Genomic DNA, 23,466 nt, shown 5'->3' with positions numbered 1-23,466 from the left:
TGTTATCTAACCCAACTTTGCTGAGAGATTCAAAATAAATCTTCTGAGCTGCTAAAATAAATGTTCCATAGCTCTTTCTACCATCATGGGGACGATGCCTCAGATTAGTAGTATCAGCAGATGGAAATCACGCGGGCCCAGACCGGAGAGAAGGTATATGGTCACTGCTGTCTGGTCAGTGCCAAGAGACCTACTTTCCCAGAATAAGTTTTGTTCTCCCTGGCCCTGAACATGCAGGCCTAGGGCATAAGCCCAGATTCCATGAGCCAAGGCAAACATGCAGGTGACCCACACAGGAAGCCCAAGGACTGCCCAGTTAGGCCTGCCTGGTCAGGTTAGGGGAGCAGATCAGCAAAGGACTGGCCACACATTAGCAAATTCTTTTTAGCTGCAGCAGCTCCTGAAAACCAATTGCTAATATGGGGATGAATCCTAGAACCTCAGAGGGAACAGGACCTCAGTGCAATTCAGATCTTTTAAAAACATGTGGTTTGTAGACAAGCTTCTCTTCTGTTCACCACATACCAAAATATTCACGTTTCTTGAGTTTGACATTTGTAATTAAAAAGAAAGCAATGGCCTCATCCATCCTCACACCTTCTGGCTATACCCAGGATTCCGGGGCCAACATTTACGCCTTCAGCTTATTTTCAGTCCTGTTTGCAGCAAAGGCCCCAGAGGCGGGCATCATGGTGACGAAGGTGCCCAAGCTTTCGCTCCTCAGCTACAGCCCAGGGCATCTGCCTGCGGGATGACTACATACATGCTGTCCTTCCTCAGCCAGGCTCAGGCTGCTTCACTCCAGGAAAACATAAGCCCTCGGAGGGCAGGGACGGCTTCCTCTCTGTCTCTGCGTGTCGACTGTCACGGCTTACACATCAGAGCACACTTTCCCTCCACTCTACTTGAAGCCCCATGCAGGGGGGGGGATGCTACAGACAATCACAGTGTCCCAGATGGCCAAAGGTCCACATGTCCCCATTCTACCAGAGCCCAAACCAAGGCAACACCTGGCCCTTGCCTGAACTTTCATAAGTGAGCAGAATAAAGCAGGCACAGAGCTGCATTATCAGTGTCAGCGGGGGCAATGGCCACAACCACAACCGGCATTATTGCGCTATGGAAACGCTGGTTTTAGTCCATAAATTAAAAATAAAATTTAATAATGAACAAAACTAAAAAAGAATTCTGCTGGGCTGCACCCTTGCCGTGCAGCCAGTCTCAGAGGGTTCCCATCTATGGATGTTGTGCCTTCCTTCACTTCCTCATAGGGGCTGGGCCCCATTTGGGAATACCTTCCTCCCTGTCCCATCCCTTGCTTCCTCCCAGAACAGCACAGCTCACCTGCCGTCTCCTACATGACCCCAATAAACATCAACTTCCTACTGAAATTACTTTGCATGCCTCGTTCATGCTTAGTGTTTAAGATCTAGCCAGCTGAAGCCTCCAGAAGGGTGAGCCCTCAGAGGGCAGGGACTGACCCACTCTTGCCCGTGACTCATTCCTAGCTCAGTCTCCTATTCATAGTGGCAGAATTGAACTGAACTGAAGAATTTCAGCACTTTATCAGCAAGTCTTTTCACACACCCTCCAGCCTACACAATACCTTGGCTTCTTTCTCAGCCGTTCTAAGCTGGCGGAATGGAAACAGAACCCTCTTTTCAAATGACTAACTCTCAGAAGATGCTACAAACCTAGTGAGAGACACAGAGACAGACAGACAAGGAGAGGAGAGAGAGGACAGAGACAGAGACAGAGAAGAGGAAAGGAGAAGGGAAAGGGAGAAACCTGAACATGGATAAGAAACGTCAGAAAAACTCCAGACAGAAGGAGAAGCCGTTACCCATAAAGCAGAGCAGCTGCTGGACTGTGGAGGAGACCGCCAACCAACATCAGAGACTTAGTTAAATGTGAACAATTTAAAACAACCAAATTCACTCCAGCCCCAGAAGCATTGTTTAGAACAAAGGCCCCTCACCTGCCTCTCTGAGTCAATTCTGTAGCTGGGTGTAACTTACCAACACCCCCTCCCTGGGACTTGCCTGCAGACTGTCGGGCCACCCACACCCAGACCCACCCAGCACATCCCCCCCAAACCAGGCAAGGCAGTCAGGCGGGTGGCCCAGCCCAGCCCCCCGCTCCAAGCCAGGGCTCTGCTTTGGGCCCCCACCAAGGCAGCCTGTGATCTCCAGCCCACCATTTCCCCTTTCTGGGCCTTTCTTGGAGAAGATGGGATTAAGAGTTGCACTTTATCATCCTTAACAAGCCAACCACTTGGTCCACGTGGGGGTCTAAAGAAAACACTTCTACAATCAGACCTGTGAATCTGCCATTCATTGCCAATGTAATCTGCTAAAACAAGCTCCCTAATTTCTTGATTTGGGATTGAAATACTCCTTGTCAAGTATTTTTGACAAGCTGAATCACACCTGCTGTAGAACCACTGGCTTGGAGCTGCACAGCAGTCAAGCCCAAAGCCCTAACCCACTCTTTTACAGATGGGGAAACTGAGGCACACAGCATTTAAGTGACTTGCCCAGGGTCACAGAGGAAGTCGATGGCAGGGGCAGGATTCAAATCTAATTCCTGAGCTGGTTCTGAATCTCCAGACATGACACAAGCCAAGCGCTAGCTCCAGCATGTCCTGCCAGACTCAAAAGGGGCCTAGAGATGAACTGTGCCCTCTTTATCTGAGAACCAAGCTGGTGGAGTTAAGAAGGGCTTTGCAACACTGACCCCAGGGGCACAGCAGCTCCCAAAAACCATCTGCCCAGTTGGAGAAGAATTGCAACCTGCATCAGTGTAGAGGGTGTAGGCACTAACAACACTGGAGATCCCTGAAACATTCATCACCTCCCTATACCTCCACCAGCAAGGTACTAAAAGAAATAGCTCTCAACCATCTGGTGAATTCTGATGCACTTTCCAAGTGCCAAGCACTGATTTTGAGGGGAAGGAGGAAAGGGGCCAGAAGGATGATTCCATCAGAGTAGGAACTCCCAAAGAGGAAAGTCGCTCCTTCAGTGCAGAGCTGTGCCTTCCTGGAGAACTCCCTGAGGACACTCAGTCAGGAGCTTCAGGGGTAGAGCTTGACCTCAACTCTTCAGAGGCCCAAGGCCAGCTCTCTCCACAAGGTCATGCTGTCTCCTTAGAGTCAATGCAGGTGCAAAGACAAAAGGAAGTAGACCCTACCCTCAAGAAGTTTACATTCTACTGGGGGAAGGAGGGAATGTGCCCAGATAAATATAACACATATACAAAGCCTAAATTAAGTATCTGCCAGCAACATAAAATCAGTGGCTAGTGCCACAATGTAAAGGGCTGAAATGTCAAGGAGAAGGGTTTGGTTTGTATAATAGGGGCCATGGGCCATTGCTGTCCACTGAGTATGGGAGTAGCAGGGTCGGGCCTGGGTTTTAAGAGCATTATTTGGGTAGCCATATGGAGAATGGATTGGAAAAGGGACAGATTTAAAGTAGGGCAGTTACCATAATAATCCAGGCCCCACGTGGTGAGGACCCACACCCTGGTAGTGTCTCTTGAGCCCAGAGAAGACACCAGAGACGTCAAAGGGGAAAACTGAGAGGGACTGGCTGCTGAAAGCCTATGGAGGGAAGGAGAAGGAACAGAGGAGGATTACTCCAAGGCTGTGACCTTGGGTGTCGGAAAAAGATGGTGGTACCCTGGAGAGAAATAAGGAAATTGGAAGGGAGGGGTGGCGCACAGATGGCGCTCTCCACACTCAGTCCTAGAAATATGAAAAATCTGACCAGGAAAGAAGAGATGGCCCTTGCACACTCCTTTCACATGTCCTACAGACCAGTCAGAAAGATCTTCTTACTGCTCCTCAAACCTAACAACCTAACACCCATCTCCTTCCCTTTATTCTGGCCAGCTCCCATGTCGGGAATGCTCTCTCCCTCTACTTCTGACAATCCTTATTTTTTTTCCAGACTCCCACCAATTGTCACTTGCCACAGGAGACATTTCTGATACCCCCCAGCTGTTAATGCCCCCCCCCTCCAAATCCCCTTGTATCAATGTTGGATCCTACCTCACTAAGCCCCACTTTGCCCTCTGATATTCAACAAAATTCTAGAAATGCTACCAGCAGCAACAAGAGAGAAATCAGCAACATAAACATGGGCCGGGGAGATAAAAACTCCCTTATTGGCAGCTGGAGGTACAGCGGACAGAGCTGGACCAGAAGTCAGAAAGATCTGGGCTCAAGAACGGCCTCAGACACTTCCTACCTATGTGACCCTGGCCAAGTAACTTAACCTATCTCAGCCTCAGTGGCCTCATCTATAAAATGGAAATAATATTATCATCTACCTCCCAGGGTTGCTGTGAGCATAAATGAGATAATATCTGTAAACCACTTCACAACCTTCAAGTGCTCTATAAAGGATAATTATTATTAGATACTGGCTGATGACAGGGTTGTTTACTTAGAAAATCCTAGGGAATCAGCAAAGAAGCTGAGACAAAGGCTTCAGTGACAGAGCAGGCTTTAAATAAACCCACAAAAATTCAAAGCATTTCTATCTAGCCACAATAAAACCCTGGAGGGAATAAGGGAAAGGCCCGCTCAAAAATACCTACAAAATGCATAAAATACCTGGGAGCTGGTCCACTAAGCAGCTGCCAAGACCACCACAGATACAATGACAAATCACTCTTTAAACAAATAAAGAATAACGTAGTCAAAGAGATATTCTGTGTTGTTCCTGGCTGGGATGAGCCAACTTAATAAAGGAAACAAAAAGATCTAAATTAAATGTCCAGACTCGATACTACATAAATCTAAGTACCAAGGGACCACTTTACTAAGCTAGACAAATAAAAACAAAATTAATTTGGAAGAGAAGGTCTAGAATCTCAAGGGGAATCATGAAAATAAAAGTAGGGGGGTGATGGGGAAGGATATAAGAGAGAACAGATTGGGGGATGGGCTATTCAATAGGCTTGCTATTTTGGGGTGAGGGTAAGGGAAAGATGGGGAGAAAAAACTGTCACCCAAAATCTTGTGAAAATGAATGTTGAAAACTAAAAATTAAGTAATCAATTAATTAAATAAAAGTAGGAATAGAGGATATTTAGCATGTCCAAGCCTCAAACCATACTCACAAACTGTGATCTTCAGAAAACTGAAAAGGCTAGACACAGTAGAATCAGAAACAACTGGGCTCAATAACCCAGTATTTGATAAAGGAATGCAAATTACTTAGAAGAATGAATGCCCTGTTCGACAAAAATTACAGGGAAAACTAGCAAGCGGTTTGGTAAAAATTAGGATTAGACCACTGTCTTGTACCACACATCACAATAAGTTCAAAATCAATGTGATTTGAATATTCACAGTCATGCCTTAAAAAAGCTAACTGGAATTAGATCCAGTTCCCTTACTCTTACAGCTAGGGAGTGAATTAAAAGCCAAACAGGGGAGAAAGGTGATCAAAAAAGAGAAAATGAACCAATTTGGTCCCATTAAAAGCTTTTGTATAAACAAAATTAATACAATTAAATAGGGGAGCAGTTGACCCGAAACAAATCTCACTGAGGGTCTGCTATGCAAGCTATATAGGGAATGAACACAAATAGATCAAAAGCCATTGCTCAGTGCAGAAGCGATCAAAGGACACAAACAAACCGTGCTCCAAAGAATGAGTGCAAACGTTAGCCGCCATATACTAGATCCCTTTCAATGACTAATAAGAGAAATAAACATCAAAGCAACACTGAGGTTTCACTGCATACACAGTAAAAATGCAAACGCGGCAAAGGTGTGAACTGGCAAGGTTTTGGGAGGAGATATAAAATAAAATTTCAAAAAGCAAGCCTACTATACACTATTTATGGAGCCAACTCTGGAAAATGACTAAAATGTCCAGTTTCTTAGATCTAAAATAACAATAACAACAACCCAGGACGTGGGGAAGTCAATCGTATTGGACAAAAATGCACAATACAAGATTTTACTAAGTAAACAATGAATATTTTACCAATAATATATAATAAATATTGTTTTCTAAATCAGAGATGTCAACATACCACATCAAGAAAACCATATATAGGGGGGCAAAGTCAAGCAGGCTGAGTAGAAGCAGGACCTCTGCAGGGCTCCGGCTTCCACCCTCCCCAATCCATGTAAAAGGGGACTCTAAACAAACTTTGGAGCTGCAGAACCCACAAAATGACACAGAGAAGCTAACCTCCTGCTGAGGACAACCCGGCAGGCCGGCAGGAATCAGACAGCGCTGGGGCCTGGGAGCCCAGGCCCGTGGGAGCTAGAGGTTTTAGCCCCAGGGCAGGCCTGACCAGCCCACAGGGACTCCAGATCACCAGAAGCTGTGGCCGTTTCCAGATTCATCAACACACAGATGCAAAGGACAAAGTGAGAGATCAGTGCAGTCTGGACTTTGGGACCCAGTAAGTGGGAGTTCATGGCTTTTGCCCCCAGGGGCGAGAAGCCACTGAGACACCAGCACAGCCAGCCACGTGGCAGCTTCAGCTCCTGACCTGCAGAGTGTAGGGGGACCAAGCAACCAGTCTGAGGGGAAATCGCTCTTCCTTTAACCTGCTTGGATCTGCATTGCAGTCTAGGGTGGAGGTCCTGGGGTGTGTGACCAGCTTGCCTGAGCATGTGGAGGCTTCAGAGAGGGCACCCACCTAATACCTCCAGGAGCTGAGAAAACCCCAGTGTTTGGGATGAAAGCTCCCCTGTCTGGTATCAGAGTCCTACTGTGGCAAAAAGCCTAGAGGTCAAGTGACTGAGGGGCAACATGACCAGACAAAGGGAGCAAAACAAACAGAAGACTCCAACATTACATTCCTATTTTGGGGACAAAAAGGAACAAAGCATGGAACAGGAGGAAGACAGTGAAGTCAGAATTCCTGCACCAAAAGCTTCAAAGGAAAATACGAGCTGGTTACAGGCCATAGAGGACCTTAAGAAGCAGATAAGAGAAGTGGAGGAAAAACTGGGAAGAGAAATGAGAATGATGCAGAAAATTATGAACTGAGAGTCAACAGCCAGAGTGAGGAAAATCACACCTTAAAAAGAAGACTGACTCAACTGGCAAAAGAGGCTCAAAAAGACAATGAGGAGAAGAATGTCTTAAAAAGCCGAATTTGCGAGATGGAAAAAGAATCTCAAAAGCCCAATGAGGAGAATTGTTCCCTTGGATTTAGATTGGAGCAAAGGAAGCTAGTGACTTTAAGAGAAATCAAGATGCTGTTAAACAGATCCAAACAAATGAAAGAATAGAAGGCAATGTAAAATATCTCATGGGAAAAATCACTGACCTGGAAAATAGATCCAGGAGAGATAATTTTAAAATTATTGGACTACCTGAAAGCCATGATCAGGGAAAGAACCTAGAAATCATCCTCCAAGAAATTCTCAAGGAAAATTGCCCTGATGTTTTAGAACCAGAAGGCAAAATAGAGGTTGAAAGAATCCACCAATTACCTCCTAAAAAAGATCCCAAAAAGAAAACTCCTAGGAATATTATAGCCAGGTTCCGGAATTCCCAGATCAAGGAGAGAATATTATGAGCAGCCAGGAAGAAACAATTTGAATATTGTGGAAACACAATCAGGATAACACAGGATCTGGCAGCTTCTACACTGAGGGATTGGAGGGCCTGGAATAGGATATTCCGGAGGGCAGAGGAGCTGGGATTAAAACCAAGAATCACCTACCCAGCAAAACTGAGTATCATCTTTCAGGGGAAAATATGGTCATTCAGTGGAATACAGGCCTTTCAAGCATTCTTGCTGAAAAAACCAGAGTTGAACAGAAAATTTGACAGTCAGATACAAGAAGCACGAGAAGCTTGAGAAGGTAAACAGGGAAAAGAAATCATAAGCCACTGATCAAAGTTGAACTATTAACATTCCTACATGGAAAAACAATAATTGTAATTGATGAAACTTTTCTCAGTATGAAAATAGTTGAAGGGAAGAGAAATATATATATCGGAGGGTATACGGGCATATGAATACATGTGTGAATGTGTGTATATATGCTTGCAGGTATACATAGATAGAGGGCACAGGACCAATTTAATAGGAAGGGATGATACTTAAAAGGGGAAATTAAGAGGTGAGAGAGGAATATAGCGAGAGGAGATAGAGAGAGACAGAATGGGGTAAACTATCTCATAAAGAAGAGGCAAGGGCAAAGGGTTACAATGGAGGGGAAGAATAGGAAGGCAAGAGAGAATGGGTCAACCTTATTCTCACTAAATTTGGCTTGGGGAGGGAAGGAAATACACACTAAATAGGGCATCACCCTACAGGAGAGTAGGGGGAAGGGGATGAGAAAGGGGATGGTGGAAGGGAGGGCAGGCTGGGGGGAGGGAAGTTGGAAGCACTCACTTTTGAAAAGGGACAGGATCAAAGTAGAGAATAGAACAAGTGGGTGGTGGGATAGGAGGGAGGGAAATATAGTCAGTCTTTTACAATATATCTACTATGTTAATGTTTTGCATTAGCTACACATGTATAATCTATACTGAACTGTTTATCTTCCCAGTAAGGGTGGGTGACAAGGGAGAAAAGGAATGAATCTGGAATTCAAAGTTTTAAAATCAAATGTTTAAAATTATATATACATATATACTATTATTAATACTATCTTACATGTAATTGGGAAATAAGATATACAGGCACTGGGGCATAGAGATCCACAATGCCCTACTGGAAAAGTTGAAGGGGGTATGGGAGAAGATATGGGAGAGAGCAGACTGGAGGAGGGGATATCCTGTGGGACTGCTATTCTGGGGTGGTGGGTTGGAGAAAAACAGGGAGAAAATTTGTAACTCAAAATCTGGCAGAAATTAATGATGTAAATCAGAAGTTAATACAGCATTTGAAAAATGAAAAAAAAGAAAACCATATATATGGAAAAACCTAGTTTTTAAAATTAAATTAGGAGAGAATTATGCCTAGTTAATTTGGAACCATTCAATTTACAAACAGAAAAGTCCACACTGCAGTCTGCATAATTCGAGAGGTAGCTATCTATTATATAAAGGCAAGTAAGAAGAAACTGAAGGGGCGGCCAGGTGGCTCAGCGACTAAGAGCACCGGCCCTTGTGTCGGGATGACCTTGGATCGAATCTGGGCTCAGATACTCAGCACCACACCCAGAAATAACTGGCCATGTAACCTTGAGCAAGTTACTTAACCCCAATTGCTTAAAAAAAAAAAAAGAAGAAACTGAAATCCTCTTGGAAAAATCTCCCCCAATGAAAATCTGCATATAAAGTAACAGTAGTGAAAAAAGTAACAGTCAGTGAAAAAAGGTTCTGGAAGATTTTCCCACTGTGTTCATCTTCCTTCTTTAGAGGATGCAGGTCCTTGAAAAATGCAGAGATACTCCAGTCCTTCAGTGGCACTGTTATCTCGTCTCTGTTCCGTTGTTTCTTTCATGATAATCCTTCTATACTATGGATAAGTGAGCTCATCTAAGTGGATGCTCCTTTCCTCAATACAGAGGGAGCCATCTCTGCCCACCTGTCCTGGGGCACTCTTGCCCACTACTATTTCCCATACGTTCATTAGAGGGGTTCACCCAGCATGCTGGGAATCCTCCATTTCTTTTGACACTATAAATACACCAATGGAGAAGCTGGGCTGGGCATCACCAACCCCTCCTTCTAGACAAGTAACCAGACTGTCTAATCTAATGCCAATTCTCAGTAAAATTCCGCTGGTTTCCTTTTAGTCACTTCAGTCTGATAAGACCCATACCAGCCCCTCCCTTACCCTGTGGGTGATTATTCATTTCTAATTCTCTGAAGCCTCCAAAGACCAAGGTTACACACATTTGAGTCCACAGAAGAGTGATTTAAAAAAACGAATAAAATCCATCCTCTTCCCCCTCCCCAGGACTCTGAATTGGATGCTGGGTTCTGAAAAATCAGTCTGCAAAATTAAAACTTTCAGACATAACTACTCACCCTGAAACTCACCTTCAAAATCTGCAGGACATAAATGGACCATTCTATTGCATGCCCTCCCTTACGGCCGAGGGTCCCCACCAAGGGGAGCGATTTAGCCGGTTGGCAGTTACTAGGAATACTTGAGGGACGAGTTCCTTTGGTGGCAAATGTTTCAGGGTTTGCAGCCCCTTCTCAGAATGTGAGGCTGGGTGATGCCTGTCAAACTCCCCCTCTGAACACCGTAATTGGGGGCACTGCCAGTCTGTGTCACTCCATTTGTCTACTTCATGTGTACCTGGCACCATAAATAGACGTGAACAGACATTATTCCCTAGTTTAAATCCCAAAGAATAAGTCACTAGTCCCAGGAAAATTTACAGTCTAAGGCAGCTGTACAGACTGAGATTCTATTTGTGAGTATGAAGAGTGCAGGCAGGTGGGCTGGCCAGCCCTTCCCCCAAATCTCTCATCAGTGTCTGAATCCAAAGCTGGAATGACACCCATTCAGGTTGGCATAGTGGACAGAGGGCTGGCCTTGGAGCCAGCAAGCCCTGAGTTCAAATCTCACCTCTAACACACACTGTTGTGTGACCAAGAAAGTCACTAAACTCTTAGAGACTCAAGCAACAGAGAAGGGCCAGAAGGTCAGAATGATAGTAAAAATTTCAAGTTCAATGAAGATCCTTTCTTTCACCTACACCTGGAAAGAACCAGGAAATCAAAGAATCTCATATTTGTAAAAGGATTTCAACAGCCATAGGGTCCAATCTAGACTTCCCCTATTTGTTTTGGTTTTTTTCTTTTCCCCCAACAGAATGAGATACTTTCAGTTCAAATCAATTAAGCACCTACTATGTACCACTGAAGACAGCTGGATGACTCTGCAGATAGAGGGCTAGGCCTGGAGCTAAGAAGATCTGAGTTCTAATCCTGCCTCAGACACTTACTAGCTGTGTGACCCTGGGCAAGTCACTTACCCTCTGTTTGCCTTAATCTACTAGAGAAGGAAATGGCAAACCATTCCAGTATCTTTGCCAAGAAAACCCCATGGACAGTATGGCCCACAGGGTCACAAAGAATAGAACACAACTGAGGCAGGACAACACATCGGGCACTGGGCTGGGTGGTACAGAGGCAGAGACAAAAATGAAAGCTGTCCCTGCCTTCAGGGGCAGGACCTCCTCCCTCAATTCTCTCCATCACAGCAGATTCCCCCATGCCTTGCTAGGCAGCCTGAAGCACTGCTATCTGCACCATCCTTCCACCCCCTCCAAAAACCAATCATCCCCTGGTGACCACCTTCGTGGCAATGAGTGTCTTCAAAGCCAGCGATCCTCGGCTCCAGGGAAAGCCCACGGTCACATGCAGAATCACAGCTTTTCTAGCTTGGGAACAATGAGAATTTGGAACCCAGTGGCACAGTGTCTTCTAGCACCAGAGGATGCTGGAGCACCAAGGCTGGACTCTGGTGCTCCTGGCCACTTTCCAAGGCAGCACTGACTCTTCCTTACTTCAGAAAGACAGAGAGCATCTGTCCCAGCCAGCCTCGGGTGTACTGCCCAAGCAGCCCCCAGCGGCCATTCTCTTTATGCCTCCCTTCTGGCCATTCGCTTCCCATAACTGTTTTGCCCACAAAATATACTTGATCATTTTTATGTATGCAGAGCTGGGGTATGGCTGAGTCACAGAACACAACAGCCTCACAACTGAGTCTGAGCATTGCTCAGAGACCGGCATGGTGGGGACCGGCAGGCTGTGACACGGATCAAGGAAGGAGCCACAAGGAAGAACCAGAGGGAAGAACGGCCTCATAAATGGAGGATGGGAAAGAAAGGAGGCTGGCCGCCAGGGAGGGTGGGGGACAAGTGGGAGACCCGTGCGCTATGCCATTCTCAGGACGGGGACAATGAGTGATGTGGCAGACAGACAATGGGCTTAGAGAGAGGAAAGCTGGGTCTAAATCCTGCCTCTGTCATTCAGCAGCCTTCCTGACAAATCACTGGCCCTCCCTACCTCGGTTTCCCCATCTGTAAAGCAAAGGACAGGGACTAGATGACTTGTAAGGTCACTTTCAGCTCTGAATGAATGAATGAATGAATGAATAAAGTTGCCAGTCCTCAGACTGGCTCCTCTTGGCCCCCAGACTTTCCTCCCCTGCCTCACCCAACAATGCTGCCCTTCTCCTAGCTTCTGCCTCAGAGCCCTTCCTCCCCTTCCCCTCGCCAGCTCTTCTGAGATACAGTAACCAGATCACCACAGCCAAGTGTTTCCTCTGCTAATGCCACCACCTTCCCCTGTTACAATGTATATTCCTGAAGGGCACGGACTGTCTTGTTTGCCTGTACTTGAAGCCCCACTGCTTAGCCTGGCAAACGTCTATTAAGCACTTTATGTGTGTAAAGTGCTGTTCACCAATTCAGCTAGCATTATGCACCTACAGTATGCAAGACCCTTTGCTGGAGATATATATAGAGAGAAAGCAGCAACGTCTGCCCTCCAAGAGCTCACATTCCATCAGTCAGGCAATGAGCACTTATTATATGCCTGCTGTATACCAGGCAGGCACTATGCTGGAGATACAAAAACAAAACAAAACCAAAAAATGAAACAACCCTCTGCTGCATGTAGCTTACATTCTGGGGTGGGAGGAATGCCAGCTTTGGAGTTAGTGGACCTGGGTTCAAATCTTGCCTCTGACACATACTCTGGTGCTTTTAGCGCCTGAGTCAGCTCTCTGAGGCTCTAGTTGCTGAGCCCGTCTACACTGGCAAAGGACGTCTCCTCATCAGAGAGTCCCCTGTCAATTCCCCACCAAGAAAAACCTGAGCCTGAGGATCAAGCTGAACCCAAGGGGAAGTCCAATAAGGAAGAGCCCAGAGTATACCCGGAGGGGGAGGGGCACACCCACCCCTGCTCCCCCTGCTGAATTTAACAAGTTTCTTTTTACCTGCTAGTTCTTTACAAGAAGACAGATGAATTTCTCCCTCTAGGTCCTAGAGATGGTTAATATTAATAAAAACTCATTCAATTTAACTATTCCTACATTATCACCTATCACTCTACGCCCCACACACAGTCATCGTGTGAAGGAATTCTGTCTGTCAGAAGAGCACACACCTCTCCCCCTTCTCTAGGGCTGTCTGGTTCCCCCACAACCATCCTAAGGCACTGAGCAGTAGAAATAACACTGTACCCATTTTACGGACAAGTACACTGAGGCTCAGATGGGTTTAGTGATTTGCTCAGGGGGACTCATGCCCAACTCAACTTCCCCTGCTCCCCAGTTATACATTTTTTCTGTGCAGTTTTTAATTTAGAAAACAATGCAGCCCGCTCCCACCCACCATCACTCAATCAACAAGCTTTTATTAAGTTCCAGCTCCATGCCAGGCACCAGGGACACAAAGAGCCCGTGCTTTTCCCTCACTGCCCTCTGGATGAGCCTCGGTTTCAGCTCTCCAAAGGGCGCGGCATTCCATGACTCGCATGTGATGTGGCCAGAAGAAGGGGCTTAAAAGATAAGCCCTTGTTCCAAAGGCAAGCTGGGGGTTATTAAGCAGAATGTGCTGCAGACTCAATGAATGAGGCCTTCAGAGAAGAACAGGTGGTTTCTTTCCTCCTGCTCCCCATCCTCCCCACCAAAAAAAGAAAATCACTTTAAAACTGCCCCACTCCTCCCAGCCGGCACACAGCAATGCAAGATGTTTGAAAGGCCCTCTGGAAACACAGCAAGCCAGCAAGGCTGGGACCTGGCCAGACCCCTTGGCCTCTGTATCTACCTACTGGGAAGAAGTAAACAGAGGACACCAGAGGGGGATGGAGACCTCCCAAGAGCTGACCAGAAGTCACAGCAAGCTAAAGGAAAAACACAGAAAAATGAATGGTTACCGAGCACCTCTACAAGGCAAGTCAGCTGTTCAAACAACTACTGATCAGAAAAGATGTGGAGTTTCTGATCAGGTGCTATTCACATGGAGGAAAGTACATTTTTTATTGATTATCCTTCCCGACTTTGAGAAACCATGCTACCACAGGGGTGGGGGCGCCTGTCAATAGTATCAATATCCCAACTCTCCCATGTCTCAGCAGGAGAAATTTGGGTAACAAAAGTTCCTCCCCTGGGGGGCAACCTCCAGGTTCAATTTCTGAGTTCACCTAGGCTAGTCCTGAGACAACATGAATGGAAACCTTTCAGCCATGTTGGACCTACCCAAGCTTGTGCTGTGCTAACATCCTTGAAGAACCAAGGGTCACCATCAAATCACAATGAGGCCCTAGAGAAAAACTTTGGTAGAGGATTTTCTTAATTGTAAAGTTTGCACATAAAAAACAAAACAAAGAATTAAATAATGTCAGTTCTATGATCTGGGAATCCTAGAACACTCTTAAGATACTGTAATGGGAATGTAAATTTTAAAGATCTTCCCTGACCCTAGACTAAAGTACACCTGGAGCCTGGGGTGGGAGGCTTGTTTTTCAGTAGCTACTTTTTGATTGGCCAGTGAGTCAATAAGGTTGTTACATTCTCTGAGCCAGGAGAAGGCTATATAAGCCCTGATGTGTAGCTTTGTTTGGGGGCTCACTTTGAGAAGTGTTCTGTGATTTGATCAGATGAAACTCTGGGAAGCCGGTTGTTGAGAGCCCCCCCCCACCCGGCTTTGAAAAACCCAGATGTTGATTTGGTATGGATGTAATGGTTGCACAGTTTGGAAATCTGTCTACTTGATCTGTTTCTGTCTTGATAATTCTGTCTGTATATTCTGAAGTTCGGGGTGCTGACCTTTTTCCCCTGAACTAGGCAAACGATACATATTTGACTGATTAAAGTAAGCTTGTTAACCCATTTTGAGTCACTTTCCTTTAGCAAAACAGATCCAAGAACCTGTGCTGGCGGCCGCCCTGGGGGCGCGCTTGGGGCACTCGCCTCTACAGATGCCAAAAACATACTCATGTCTGTTGTCAGGGGCAGTTTCCTCACTGGGGCCTCTTCATACCTATGAAATCATAGATCCAGACCAAAAGGAAAAAAGAGACAATAAAACCAAACATGAAAAATTTGACAAACAACAATTCATACAATATGAAAAAAGGAAAAAAAAATCTTTAGTCTCTTCTCACAGATGCTGCCCAGTGTTCCTCAACTAGCAATTCATAAGACTCAATGACCTCTAGGTTCTGAATCTTACAATATTGAGCTGTTCCACCACTCATGAACAGCTGATTGGCTAAGTAAAGAATATCAATTGAGTTATGTGGGGAAACTTAAGGCTTTTTCACTCTAAGCCATCTCTGATAATCGTAGAACTTTTTATATATATTCTTCAAATTTTTTATCATATATATTCACATATATCATATATATATATATATATATATATATATTTCAAATATACTTTCATATACTTTCTCTTTTCTAAGCCCTGCTCAGCCTGAATATCTCACCAACATCTCAAAATACACACGTCCAAAATGACGCTCATTATCCTCCCCCTGAAACCTATCTGCTTTTGGGTTTGTCTCTAAACCCCTAGGAGCCAGGACATTGTACGGCATGTAGTAGCCACCTAATGAATGCTTGCTGAACTCAATCAGACTGAAAGGCAAACCACCACCGCCCCTCCAGTCACTCAGGGTCCCCACATGGGAATCACCCTGACCCTTTCCCTGTGTCTTGACCTCTATGGTATACTGAATCAGTAACCAAGCCTGTTCCATCCACTCAGCCAAAACCCTAGCAGGGGTCCTTATTCTCACCTGAGTTATTACCATAGCCTTCTAAGTGGTCTCTCTCCTTCTGGCCTCTCCCTTTTCCAGTCCATCCTTCACACAGCTATCAAAGTAATATTCTTGAAACATAGATCTGACCCTCTCAACTCTACTCAAGATTTTCAGTGGCTCCCTGGTGCCTCTAAGTAAAATACCCATCTTTCAGCCTGGCATTTAAAGCCCTTCACAGTTCACCTCTATCTTACCTCTGCAGCCTGGTTTCCCAACACTTCCCTTAAACACTCTCAAGTCCAGCCCAACTACTCTACTTTGCCATTCCCCCAAAACTACATTCACATGCCATTAGACAATAGGTTATCTCCCCGGCCCGGAACCCTCTGCCTCCTGGAATCCCAATACACCTTCAAAGAGTAGCTCAAGCGGCCCCTGCTTAACCAAGGCCTTTCTTAACCCCCTTCCCCCAGCTGTCACCAAGAAAGCTCTCCATCTCTACACTCTACACATTTGGCATATACTGTGTATGCATCCTCTCCTCACCCCAGTGGAGTGTTTCTTTTCTTTTTGTAACCCCAGAACCCAGCACAGAATAGGCCATTAATAGACACTAGCTGAATTCAACTGAACAACGGATGTTGACAATGTTGTAGAAAAGTTGGATGAAATGGAACCAGGACAGACTGTCTCTGCAGGAGTTGGTGGGAATGAGGGGGGAGGAGCTAGAGTGAAGAAAAGGCCAGATTTCCACAAGGGTGAGCAAATGTGTGGAGCTCCCACGACACTGGAAAGCTCCTGATGCCCGCAGCTGTGCGGCCTTGGCCTTGGGCAAATCCCCTGGAGCTCCATTCTCTTCACCAGCAAACTAAGGTGCAAATACAGAAGGGTCAAACAGGGCTGTGGGCAGGACTCTGTAAACGTTAATGCCCCATGTAAATGTTAGTTCTAAGGAAGGGTCCAGGGGTCCTGAAAAGAGAGGGGAAGGAGGTGGAGAAGCCAGGAGACAAATGTGCGCTGTGCTTTTGGGCAACATCTCTTCCCTGTAGAGAGAGACAGAGAGCGGGAGGGAGGGAGGGGGAGAGAGCTAAAAGAAATCTCTTGGGATCACCTGCACAAAAGCCAGAGGAGAAGTGGCAAGAGACCGAGTTGATAAGTGACAGGCATTAGAACTTAAGAGACCATTGGTCCAACCCTCCCATTTCACAGAACAGGAGACTGAGGCTCAGAAAGGGATAAGAGAACTGACCAAGGTCACAAAGCAACCAGATGGCAGTGATGAGGCTAAGAAGGGTCAAGGGACAAGGCAGATAATGACCAGTATGGAATCAGTCTCAATGGAGGCCACACGATGCAGTGTAAAGAATGCAGAATTTTGGAGTCAGAGGACCTGGGTTCAAATCCTACATTTGATAAGAGCTGTGTGAGCTTGCATCAGTAACATCAGCCCTCACAGCCTCAGTTTCCTCATCTATAAAATCAGAGAAATGAACTGTCGGGTGACTTCTTCGGATCCTTCCAGCTATAAGTCTACAATCCCATGGTATTTTCGTGGAATGATCAATTCTATTAAAAAAAAAAACTAGGTCAGATGAATGCCTCAGCAATCTTGGACATAATTTCTTACTTTGGACAATTCCCTTTCCTTCCCAGAGCCTCAGTTTCCTGATCTGTGAAATAGGCGGCTGGATTCAATGCTATCTAAGCTCTAAATCCTATAAACATTGAGTTGTTCTAACACTTACAGACGGACGATTGGTCAAGTGAAGAATATAACATGGTATGGGGGACGATCAATGGCACAGCTAGCTCTCTCATTCAATGGGACCCCCCCAATATCTCCTTTCTAACCAGATACTTCCATTCCATTCGCTGACCCCATCTAGCCTCCCTCAGGAGATGATAATGGCCCTCTGGGGACAATGGCACGAAGGGGGCACTAAGGTCTGGCCCTGGAGAGCCCCCCTTGGCCTGAGAAGACACAACACAGACACAGTGACAGCGCAAGAAATCCCAGTAAATAAAGGAGGTGGGTGGGATCATTAGGAGAGGTGTGGGGGGACAGAATCATGGAGCAGATGCACCAAGGTGAAGCTTTCAGAGAAGAAAAGGACAGTGAGAGGCAGAAATAACAGCAGTAACATCTGTACGGTGCTTCAAAGCCAGGCCAGAGGCAGGTATCCCTTCGATCACTGCCACAGAGAGGCACAAGCGTTGGCCTAGGAGACGTGAGGCTGGAGACAGAGAGAACGGAACGGCCGGCCCATGGGTCAGAGTTAGGCCAGCTGGCTCGAACACGGAGCCTGGAAAGAAAGGCTGGAGCCAAGAGTCAAAGAGCCAGAGCGCCAAGTCACTTAAACCCCAATTGCCCTGCCTTCCCCCCTCCGAAAAAGCAAAAAAAAAAAACATTTATTTTACAAATATCATCTCATTTGATGCTCACAACAACCCTTCGAGTTAGGTGCTATTAGATTTTACAGCTGAAGAGACCGAAGCAAGCAGTTACAGTGACTTGCCTAGGGTCATGCAGAGAGAAATAGTGATAGCATTTCATAGCCATGTGGTGCTAAGTGCTTTACAAGCATCATGTCATTCAGTGCTCACAACAACTCTGGGAGATAAGGTGCTATTATCATCCCAATGTTACAGATGGGGAAACAGAGGCAGACAGGGGTAAGGACTTGGCCAGTGGCACAAAGCTAATGCATCCATGGTCAGATCTGAACTCCTGGCCAGCACACCGATCTGAGAAGGCTGCATTTTATCCCAGAGACAGCAGGGAAGCCCCTGAAAGTTTTCAAACATGGCGGTGAACACACTGGGCCTGTCCCAGGCCGGCTTTCATTCATTCATCATTCAACCAACTTTTGTTAAGCACCTACTATGTGCCAAATACCAAGAAAAGGTGATGAGACCAAATCAAACACAGTCCTCGCTCCCAAGAAACTTAGGTCCTACTGGGGAGAAACAATCTGTCTTGGGGAAGAAGCCTTTGGTGTAAAGCTTATGAAAGGAAGCTTCTTTCCACAAAAACATGCTATTACAGCACTAACACATACCCCAAAGCCCAGCAGCCTGCAATCTACAGAATGGGACGGCCCTCCTTTGGCAACAGAGTTGCTTTTCTCCCTGTAAAACAGCGCTTTTTACTTGGTGATGGCTTTTGTTTTTATTTAACCTTCATTTCTGAACAGATCCCTCACCCTCCATTCCCAGCAAACCAGCCCAGGGAACAAACCTCTAAAAATGGCAGGGGGTGGGGAGCAGATCCACAAAACCAATCCACACCACCTGACTCTGGCCACATTTGCAAACTCCTAGCCACAGTCGCCCACGTCTGCAAAGGACAGACCTGTATTTACTGCCTTCCTGGCTGTTCTCTATACCTGTACATTTCCTTTTTATCTCCCTTACAAAACAGAAGCTTCCTGCAGGTAGGAATTGTTCTATTCTTGGTCTCTGGGCCCCCAGCAGCTACAGGGACACTCTGGCTTATTAGAAGCCTGGCTTTTTATTCCTTCTTTCCATTTCAGTTGTTGCAGCCTCTTTTCAACAATATTTAAACAGAAGTCGAGGGTTCGAGACTCCTTCCTCTCACACACTGCTCAGCACTGGGCTGATTCCTTGAAGAGCCCAATACCCTTGTCCTCACCAGTGGTAACCCCTGGGGAAGATTCCCTGGGAACAAAGCCACAAAATGAGCTCATTCATCAACAAATCTTAGCTAAACATGGCTGAAAGGGCAGAGGCCCCGAGCCTTCCCAGCCAGGGACTTGAGCCCAGACACTGAGAAGCTGGATGGAAACATGAACAGCAAAACCAAGAAGCCACCAGCCAGTAACCATGACTCAGGTCCCAGCGCAGAGGCCGGATCTTACACGCTGCTTCCCAAGGAAATCTCATTTCCATAAAAACACTTTGCCACCATCCTGGAATAAACGAGTCAATCTACAGTAGGTGAAGTCACTTACCTGTAGACTACGATTCTTTTTCTTCATCTGTCTTCTGGCCGCTCTAGAGGAAAAAACAGACACACAATAAGCAGAATTTCAAGGCGCTCATTGGGCCCTCTGCCATAACTGGGGATGAGAGCAAGAGACCAGGAAACAAAATCAAAGGGAACTTAACTCAATTCTTCACATTCCATGTCACCCACGATAAAACATTCATCCCGGGGTCAGTTTCCCCCATCTCCCAACATGCTTCAGGGCCTGGGCAGGAACAACCAAGGGGGTCACGCCTTGGAAATGCTTTAACTTTTATATCAAAGTCCTCTGTTTTTTTTTTTTCAGGAAATGATTGAATGAATGAAATAACATTTATTAAGCCCAGGGGAGGCTAGCTGGGGCAGTGAATAGAGCACCGGCCCTGGAGTCAGGAGGACCTGAGTTCAAATCCGACTTCAGACACTTAACACTTACTAGATGTGTGACCCTGGGCAAGTCACTTAACCCCAATTGCCCTGCCGTTCTCCCTCCAAAAAAGGCAAAAAGAAAAATTAAGCCCTTACTAAGCGCTAGACACTATACTAAATCCAGGCAACATAAATCAAAGGTGAGACAATCTCTGCCTTCAAAGAACTTACATTCTTGTGTACAATATGAGAACAAAAAACCTATGCGCAGAGAGGAGCCAGAAAAGGGCCATGGTCTGGGAAGTCAAAGGAGTAGGGAATTGAACAGCAGGCCAGGGATGGACACAGCCTTTCCAGAGGCAATGGGAAAGCCAAGAATAGAGGAATGGGTCTAAGTACAGGTGTTCTTCAGGTGAAGGTGTCCCTTCTGGCTGGTGCTGATAGCAGCTCCCTATGAGGAGGGGCCTGATTTCACCCCCGTGCAGCTGCTCAGTGCTGGGGAGAATGACCTATGGACTGTGGTGATCCATGCTGGGAGACTGGAGGAGACAGCTAAGCTGGTAAACGAGCTTCTCAGACCCCAGGCAGCCATGAGGAGACTCTCCAAACAACAGTCACACAGTCCATCCATAAGGCCCTACCATAAGCTGCTTTCAAGAGCCTGGGTCACTTCTGGGCCAGGGAAGAAGCATTCAAGGAAGACTTTACTGGACCTTTAATATTGAACAAACCCAATCCAAAGGAGGAATGGGAACCTGCTGCCAATAACAATCACACACAAAACATGGGCAATTTTTTCAACGACCTGATCTTTTTGATGGTGTGAACTACTGTTCTGTCCACTCAGGCAAATAATTGAAAAGAGGCAGCCCAGAAACAGTGAGAGAACAGGGAAAAAAGCTCATTTTTCTCAAGTCAAAAGTGGTAACTCCTGTGGGAAAGGGGAGACAATTCTTAGGTTTCCTTTCCTTAACCAAAAAATAAGAATGCATTGTTTAATAATAAGCTGGGGGGAAAAAAGTCAAAGTAAGCATTCTGTTATCCAAGCCCACCATAGTGGCAGTCTTCCAAATGGGCTTGAAAATTACATCATCCTAAAGACTCAAAAGCTGACCAAAAGTTAAATAGTGATGCAATAAATACATTTCCTGCCAACAGAGAAGGCTTTCCTAACACCCACTGACAAGCCTGGGGGCTGATCAAACCCCTAAAGACGGGGACTGGGCCTGTACAACAGGCTGGGCTCGCTGGCTCCCAATGATGGCATCTGCCGAGTGCGCAGCGCTCTGACTGGCACACAGCAGGCATTGGATAAATGCTATTTCCTTCCCTCTTTGCCCTGCCCCCATGGCCGTTTCTAATCTCTGCTGTTCTCAACTCTCATCTCCCATTTTTTAACATTTATTTTGAGGATGCAAAACCAAAAATGACACAGCCAGGGCCCCCCAAGAGCTCACCTTCCATCAGGCACACACACTTTCTGAGTCTAAGAAGACACAAGGGCAGGGGCAGCTGGGTGGCACAGCAGATAGACCACTGGACCTGGAGTCGGAAGACTCATCTTCCTGAGTTCAAATCTGACCTCAGACTCTTCCTAGCTGTGTGACTGTGGGCAAGTCACCCTGTTTGCCTCAGTTTCCTCATCTGTAAAATGAACTAGAAAAGGAAATGGCAAACCGTCTCAGTGTCTCTGCCAAGAAAACCCCAAATGGGGTCGTGGAGAGTCAGATATAAGTGAAAGGAATGAACAAAGTCACAGGATCATATGGACAGAGCTGAAGGTCATCTAGAACATCCCTTCATTTTACAATGAAAGAAAACTGAGATCTACTCAGAGAGGTTAAGTGACTTGTCCAGAGTCACAAAGCTGGTTCATCAGAGGCTGGATCTGAACCCAGGCTCTCTGATTCCAAGTCCAGTGATTGACTCCACTCTCAGATGGAATGTGTGGTAGTGGCAGCATTTGAACCTAGACCACAGGCACAAAGGATCACCAAATCTGGAGCTGGAAGAAGTGGCCTCAGCTACCATAGGCCTGTGTTAGAAGCACTGCCCAAAGTAAGGCAGGTAAGAATCCTGCTGGGCCTCACTCTGGGAGGACAAATCAGAAAAGTGTCCAGATCTGGCAAGCACGTTCTAAAAGGACATTGCCAAAGTGAAACACATCCCAAGGAGAGCAGTCAGGATGTGGACGAGACTAAGCCAGGTTCCCGAGGAGCCGCCGGGGTGCTTAGCCAGGACAACGGAAGAGCCTGCAGGAGAATGCTCACAGCCTCCAACTGTCTGAAGGGACATCCCATGGAAGAGAGATCAGCCCTGGTCTGCTTGGTCTCCAATGGACAAAATAAGGATTTATGGTGGAGAGGAGGGGAAGATTGCAGAGAAGTGCATTTAGGGTTGAAATAAGGAAACCCTACTGACGATTAGAGCCGACCAAGCAGAACAGGCTGTGCTGAGAGGCAGAGGGTTGCCCATCACTGAAGGGCCCAGGGAAAGGCTGAATGTCCATGGATCAGGGACGGCAGAGACAAAAGGTTAATGATTTCAAGTTGTAAGGAACCTCAAAGTTCATCTCATCCATCTGCCCCACTACCGTAACCAAGGTCCAGGAAAGTTAATTACAAAGTCACACAGCTAGTGTCAGGGACAAGGTCTCCCCACTTAAAGCCCAGAGCCCCACCATTATACTGTGCTGTGCAAGGAACTGTCCATCAGACACAGGCTGGACCAGATGGTCCTGAGGCCCCCTCCCCATTCTGGAAGATTCTCTGGTTTCACTTGCATTAACTGTGAGGCTTCTAGTGCATGTCACCAAAGGTTCTTCCGCTGCCCACATCCCCACATTCTTTCAGGACCCCCAGACTTTCTTCTTTGTTAGATTCTCCACCTGTCCAGGTATATGAGGTTATGATAAGGCTCAACATGGGAGAGCCACAGGGAAGCTACCACATTCATCAGCTACTAGGCCATCTTTTGAGAGCTCCCTGGACCCTCACGGGCCAACCAGCCTACATCACTCATTGGATAGATGAAGAACTGAGGCCCAGGCCAAGGTGCTTTGGCCAAAGCATTAGCCACCGAGGAGGGAGAGAGAAGGTCATTAAAGGAGAAATGACCAGAGGCTCCCTGCTTGGCCTACAGTGCTATGAACCAATTCTGTAGCAGCGCTGCCGTTCCCAAAAGACTCCAGGGCCAGGGCTGTGGTAGACCACAGCTGAATGAGACCAGGGGAGTGCATGCTGATATTCTAGCTGACAGAACTTCCTGCAGAGGTTCTAGTTTTAATGGTACCCACCCTGAGGGAGAAGTTGTACAGCACAATGCCAGCCCCCTTTACAGCCACACCACAGAATCCACAGGCCAAGCCCCCCAGGGGCTTATACGGTCACAAGCACTTGGATTCCATCGTGGAAGAGACCCCAGGGGTCATCCAGACAGCCT

The 23,466-nt window shown here is 46.4% G+C and overlaps 1 protein-coding gene across 7 annotated transcripts in view; it reads right to left on the bottom strand.

Moving 5' to 3' along the window:
- The window catches only part of SGMS1 (sphingomyelin synthase 1), a 240,172-nt gene that overhangs the window by 110,971 nt on the left and 105,735 nt on the right, over positions 1 to 23,466 (bottom strand). For 4 of the 7 annotated variants that reach the window (XM_069101800.1, XM_069101799.1, XM_069101803.1 and 1 more), the window contains one exon: positions 19,643 to 19,685. The exons of 2 other annotated variants lie outside the window; for them this stretch is intronic. The gene's annotated coding sequence lies outside the window, so the exon portion shown is untranslated. Of the gene's footprint in view, positions 1 to 1,843; positions 1,895 to 19,642; positions 19,686 to 23,466 lie in introns of those variants that run through there. One more of the 7 variants, XM_069101805.1, reaches the window with a different exon arrangement.

The sequence above is a fragment of the Petaurus breviceps genome, unplaced genomic scaffold (genome assembly GCF_028583685.1).
Source record: "Petaurus breviceps papuanus isolate PSGF00001 unplaced genomic scaffold, PetGlider_PUasm1.0 490, whole genome shotgun sequence".
Taxonomy (NCBI): Eukaryota; Metazoa; Chordata; class Mammalia; order Diprotodontia; family Petauridae; genus Petaurus; species Petaurus breviceps.
This window is presented reverse-complemented; position numbering and strand designations above follow the sequence as displayed.